Source organism: Chiloscyllium punctatum, chromosome 36 (assembly GCF_047496795.1).
Source record: "Chiloscyllium punctatum isolate Juve2018m chromosome 36, sChiPun1.3, whole genome shotgun sequence".
NCBI classification, from domain to species: domain Eukaryota; kingdom Metazoa; phylum Chordata; class Chondrichthyes; order Orectolobiformes; family Hemiscylliidae; genus Chiloscyllium; species Chiloscyllium punctatum.
The window spans coordinates 61,089,847-61,096,552 of NC_092774.1; the positions used below are offsets into that span (position 1 = coordinate 61,089,847).

Below are 6,706 nucleotides of genomic sequence, written 5' to 3' on the forward strand. Positions count from 1 at the left end.
TTTGTGAACACTGTGTCTGGGAGGTGGTGTGCCCTTTGTTTGGGGAAATGCTCAGCTCCCCGCAATGTGAGAAGTAAAACACAAACTGTTCATCACGGGGTTTAAACACAGCCGCTTCGTTCAGTTGGTGACAGCGCAGTGTGAATAACATTATACCGATATTTTTACAATAAAATCTAGAGATTTCCATCCAGGTTTCAGAGACATCAAACTGCCACATAATGATGTTATGGTCTCAGTTAACTATAATAACGTGAAGATCGCTGGGATGATTTTCTACATCCGATGCAATATAAACACAGATCATTGTTTCCAGTTTTGTGGAACAAAAGACATCATATTGATGGAAAATTACAGTTAGTGCAAACACAGCTAGCCATCGATAAATATTAATCCTGTTCACTTCAATGTCCAAATTTCAATTCAGAAACCAAGTGCACTTGGCTGTTTGTAACAGAGACAACATGACAAAATGGCTCATAGGAGGAGAAATGGGACATTGAGGATGAGTGAAATGTTTGCTTTTGGTCACCTCCACAATTGTTAGAAAAACAGGTGGAAAGGATTCTTAAAAGGTGTCTGAAGGAGTGGTGAGGGATAACACTTCAGACAGCGCAAAGGGGAAGACCACTTTCTAGTGGAAGAAAAAGACATTCCTTATTTCTGAAAGAACTGAGAAACAGAAGAGGGAATGAAATCTGACTCGGGAGCTATTTCCTATTTGTTGAGGATGTTGCTTCATCACAGTCTTGGTTTAGAGCATAATCTCTTCATCAGGAATAAACGGTGACCCAAGGGGGCTGAGAGATAAATGGGAAGCAAGTGGGGCTGGAGTGAAGGTAGATGGGAGTGCAATAGGTAGATGGAGGTAGGGATTGATGGTGATAGGTCAGAGATGAGGGTGAAGTAAATAGGCGAGAAGCAAGGTGGACAGGTATGACAGGTCAAGAGGTTGGTGTCGAATTGGCAGGTTGGATCTGGGACAAGGTGGGGGAGAGGAAATAAGGAAACTGATGAAATCTGCATTGATACCATGTGGTTGGAGGGTCCTAAAGCAGAAGTTGAGGTGTTTTCTTCCAAGTGTCGGGTAGCAAGAATTTGGCAGTGGAGGTGGCCCAGGACTTGCATGTCCTTGGTGGAATGGGAGGGGGAGTTAAAGTGTTCCGCCACAGGGCGGTGTGTCGTTTAGATTTAGAGTCCCAGAGTTGTTCCCTGAAATGTTCCGCTAGTTGGCGTCCAGTTTCCCCAATGTGGATGAGACCATATTGCGAGCAATGGATACAATCTTATAAATAGATTGAATAAATCTTAGCCTGCCGGAGTTATTTTCTTTAATTAAATTAAAGAATTTTTTTGTTCAATTGGATGACTGCATGAAACGGTTTGTGGTCAGATTTGAATCATCACACCCAAATGAGACGATGCCATGAATATCAGTGAACTGCTCTTTTTGTTAAAAACCACAAGTTCTTGATTTATTTTCACAACTTCCTGGTATTCACACCTGCACATTCAATGTCAAACTCTGACATCAGAAATTAAATTACAGCATTAATTTTGACTTACAATATTCGAACAAACAAATTAATAGCACACAGTGAATAAATACCAAGTCTTATTAATATGAAAAATAATTTGACCAAAAAATATAAAATCAAGATGGGAGATAAGAAATGGGGGAAGGGCAAAGGGCAAGAAATGCAGCATCATAGAAAGTGCTCCTCCAGAGAGTGCATTTTACCAAACATCACTGCTAAATATAAACACTCTGATATGATCCTCCGGTTTTAATGTAAATCATAGCCCCATACAGTAGGTACCATTTAACTGAGTTAAAAATACAAGCCTTGAGCAAATCCAGCTTCCAGCCTTACCCCCCGCTTATTGGAGCATGGACCTTCCTCCAGCTCCGGGGGGTTGTTGAACTCCTGGGCTCCAGCGGCCACGCCTCCACTGAAGGAGCTTTGGGAAGCAGATGCAAAGGCAAGATGCAGAACAGAGAGCCTTTGTATATGAAAGCAGAGACATTGAGCAATAGCATGACATGGTATGTACCCATCGACCTCTGGGTTATCTACCCAGCACACTCATGCAGCACTACTCTACTTCTGTGCTCCCAGCAGCTGGATCGTGGATCAGTTTAAAGTAGGTCCTATGTCTCTGATTACATCGGTACACAAGGCAGTGAAGAAAGGTTTAGGCACACTGGCCTTCATCAGTTAGGGAATTGAGTATAGATGTTGGCAAGTTATGTTGTAGTTATACAGGACGTTGATGAGGCTGCAACTGGAACATTGTGATCAGTTTTGGTCCCCTTGGTGTTCTGATTTCTGACTTCTTCAACTCTGGGTTTGTGTTGAACTTGATGGGATACTTTGTCCAACTCAGTATGTTCAACAGTATCTCTCAGAGGGATTCATGTGAAACTTTTCAGGAGGTGAGCTCAACAAGATTGAACTATTCAAAGTTACTTGGACTCTATTTTAAAGTTACATCAGGACCAGTAGTCAGAGACACGTACAGCATGGAAACAGACTCTTCGGTCCAACTTGTCCATGCTGACCTGATATCCTATATTAATCTTGTCCCATTTGACAGCACCTGACCCATATACTCTGGCAGCTCATTTCATATATGGACCACCCTCTGAATGAAGAAGTTGTCCCTTTAATATGTTTTGCCTCTTACCCTAAATTTATGCCCTCTAATTCTGGACGCCCCCACACCAGAGAAAAGACCTTGTCTATTACACTGTCCATGCCCCTCATGATTTTTTAACCGCTATTAGGTCACTTCTCTGCCTCCGATGATCCAGTGAAAACAGCCCCACGCTATTCAGCCTCTCCCTGTAGCTCAAACCCTCCAAGCCCCAGCAACATTCCTGTAAATCGTTTCTCATGGAGAAGTCAACGTTTCAGTCATGAAGAAGGGTTAATACCCAAAATGCTGACTACTCCACATCCTGGTGCTGCCTGGCTTGCTGTGTTCTCCCAACCTCCTACTTGCCAACTTCGGGTTGCAATATGTAGTGGCTCAGTGTTTACCACTGCAGCCTCACAGTGCCGGGGACCCAGGTTTGATTCACGCCTTGGGTGGCTGTCTGTGAGGAGTTTTCATATTCTCCCAGTGTCTGCATGGGTTTTCTCTGGGTGGTCCTGTTTTCTTCCATAGTCCAAAGATGTTCAGGTCATGTCGATTGGTCATGCTTAATTACCCATTGAGTTAGGTACATTAGTCAGAGGGAAATGGGTCTGGATGGGGTACTCTTCGGAGGGTCGATGTGGACTTGTTGGGGCAAATGGCCTGTTTCCACACTGTAGCTAATCTCATTTACACTACTTTTGTCACTAACGAATGGCTGAGTAGACCCGATGGGCCGAATGGCCTAACTTCTGCTCAGATGGTTTTGCGGTCTTACTTTTCTCTGGATCATTTCATTTGGCAATGTGCAGTCCCTGGCTCAATGAGCAGTAGCTTCCAATGAAAGCAAAGCTCATATGATGGTTGAACCCCTACAGTGTGGAAACAGGTCCTTCAGCCCAACACATCTGCACAGATTCTCCGAAGGGTAACCTACTCAGATCCATCTCAGATCCATTTTCCTACCCTCCATAAATTGCACACAAACCCCCAAGGGTGGAAGTATTCCTGGGTTCCTGGTGCCATGAGGCAGCAGTGCTAACCATGAGCCACCATGAGGTTTTGGTTGTGGGGGGGGGGGGGGGGGGTGGTGGGGGAGGCAATTGCAGTCCAGCAGAAAACAGAAACAGCCCACCTACTCTCCCACTGCACACACTGTCAGAACTGTTCAGTCCTGGGGGGTGACTAAAGGCAGCGTCACCGGTGGGATCTGATTGCTGGGAGCGCTGGTGCCCCCGCTGGTGCTTCCGCAAGTTGCAGGAAAACACGAACCTCTTCCCACACTCGGGCCAGCTGAAGGGCCTCTCCCCGGTGTGGACACACTGGTGCTTCAGCAGGGTGGAGGAATTGCTGAAGGACTTACCGCATTCAGGGCAGCAGAAAGGCCTCCCCTCTCCACCCCCCTTCCCCCCGTGTGGACTAGCTGGTGCTTCAGCAGTGTGGAGGAGCGGGTAAAGCCCTTCCCACACTCGGGCATGAGAACGGCTTCTCCCCGGTGTGGACGGACTGGTGCATCAGCAGGGCTGAGGAATTGATGAAGGCCTTCCTGCACTTAGGCAACTGAACGACCTCTCCCCCATGTGGACCCACCAATGGGCCAGCAGGTCGGAAGAAAGAACAAAGCCCTTCCTGCAATCGGGGCAGAAGAACGGCTTCTCCTCAATATGGACCAACTTGTGTCTCAGCAGGTGGGAAGAACTGCTGAAGGCCATCTCGCAGTTGGGGCCGGAGAACAGCCTTCCCGGTGTGGACCAACTGGTGCGTCAGCAGGGCAGAGGAATCACTGAAGGTCTTACCACACTCAGGGCAGCAGAAGGGCCTCTTCCCCTCTGTGGACCCATTGGTGCTTCAGAACCCTTTCAAATTTCACAATATCCTTCTGATAGGAGGGAGACCAGAATTGTACACAATATTCCAAAAGTGGTCTAAAAAATGTTGTGTACAACCACAACATAACTTCCCAACTCCAATACTCAGTCAGAGGATTGGGCAAGCTTTGAAAACCCACACAAAACAAACAGGAAAGAATGGAGGGTCAAACCGAATTTTTGATTATCACCTTGGAAGCATCACTGAGAAATCGGCGGACTGACGTTTATTGGGTAGCCGTTCTCCTTAAATACACTATATACGAATTTCTCTTGTGCTCTTCGTAGTTTCTCTGTGCTGCAGTGTGTAGTGGCTCGTTGAAATAATCTCCTGATGCAGCTTCGTTTGTGGGTGTTGGGATGATTGCTTCTGCAGTTAAGTACTTGTTTTGGGTCTGTTGTTTTTCTGTAGATGCTAGTTTGAAGTTCCCCATTGACTGTTCGTTCTACTGTGACATCAAGAAATGGCACTTTGTTGTTGTTCTCCTCCCCGTCAAACCAGGGGCCCCCCTTAGACCATAGTCTCACGACTTGGAACACCAATATACAGACTCGTCAAAGGCCTCCACTGAAGGCGAAAACACCTAGTCGAAGATTCACTCCACTCCATTTACTCCATCCAAGAATTCCTGAACACTGTTGTGGTTCTGTTCGCCGAGCTGGGAATTTGTCTTGCAAACGTTTCGTCCCCTGTCTAGGTGACATCCTCAGTGCTTGGGAGCCTCCTGTGAAGCGCTTCTGTGATGTTTCCTCTGCCATTTGTAGTGCCATTGAGTGCCATTCATCCACAGACTCTATCAACAAACGTATCCACCTGGACCCAAAATACCGGCCACTACAGCGGGCAGCTCGAACTGACAACCGGAAGCGGCAGAGACAGGCCACTATAAATGCCGGAAGAAACATCACAGAAGCGCTTCACAGGAGGCTCCCAAGCACTGAGGATGTCACCTAGACAGGGGACGAAACGTTTGCAACACAAATTCCCAGCTCGGCGAACAGAACCACAACAACGAGCACCCGAGCTACAAATCTTCTCCCAAACTTTGAATTCCTGAACACCAAAGACGCTGAAATAGAAGAGGATGGAATAATGTTGTCCTTTGACATAACAGCCCTGTTCACATCTATTAACATCAACGTGGCCAAAGAAAACTGAAGACACTACTCGAAGAACCAAAGACACAAACACAGCATCAACTTCATCAGCAAAGATAACACTGTCAAGCTCGTGGAACTGTGCCTTACCATCCACTTCATATTCAATAACAAGCCCTACAAACAAATCAACGAAATACGCATCAGGATTCCTAGCAGAAGCAATAATGCAGAGACTCGAACAAACAGCCCTTTCGACGATCCAACCCAAACTTAGAGTCCGCTACAGCGATGACACTTTAGTCATCAAAAATGAAACAAATTAGAGGAAACCTACAACACCATCAACAATATCCTTCCTGGCATAAAATTCACAAAAGAGGAGAACAACAACAAAGTGCCATTTCTAGATGTCACAGTTGAGCGAACAGTCAATGGTAAATTCAAAACAGCGTCTACAGGAAAACAACGCATGCGAACCAAGAACTTAACTACAGAAGCAATCGCCACAACACATACAAATAAATCTGAATCAGGACACTATTTCAACGAGCCACGACACACTGCAGCACCCAGGAACGACGAAGATCAATAAATAACTGTACAGAGCACTTAACAAGAACGGGTAGCCGATAAACCCCCTGAAAACGGTTTCCCTGACCGGGAATCGAACCCGAGCCGCGGCGGTGAGAGCGCCGAATCCTAACCACTAGACCACCAGGGAGACGCAACAGTAACCTGATAGCTCTACTGAAAATCTCTTCCCTGCCCGGAAACCGAATCCGGGCTGTGGTCGGTCGAAGGCTTTCACCTGTGTATCCAACAATGTCATTTCTTGTATCCATTGCTCCTGATGCGGTCTCCTCGACATTGGGGAGACTGGAGACTCCTCGCAGAGTCAAGCCACAGCGCTTGAGGGATCATCTACAGGACACCCGCACCAATCAACCCCATCGCCCTTTGGCCCAACATTTCAAACCCCCTCCCACTCTGCCGAGGACATGCAGGTCCTGGGCCTCCTCCATCGCCGCTCCCTCCCCACTCGATGCCTGGAGGATGAACGCCTCATCTTCCACTTGGGGTAAATTCAACCCCAGGCC

At 46.8% G+C, this 6,706-nt stretch overlaps 1 non-coding gene across 1 annotated transcript; it reads right to left on the reverse strand.

The window, feature by feature from the left end:
• Positions 1–6,258: 6,258 nt before the first annotated feature.
• On the reverse strand, positions 6,259–6,330 carry trnae-cuc (transfer RNA glutamic acid (anticodon CUC)). Its single transcript has one exon. It is a non-coding gene; the product is annotated as a tRNA-Glu (tRNA).
• Between the last annotated feature and the right edge of the window lie 376 nt (positions 6,331–6,706).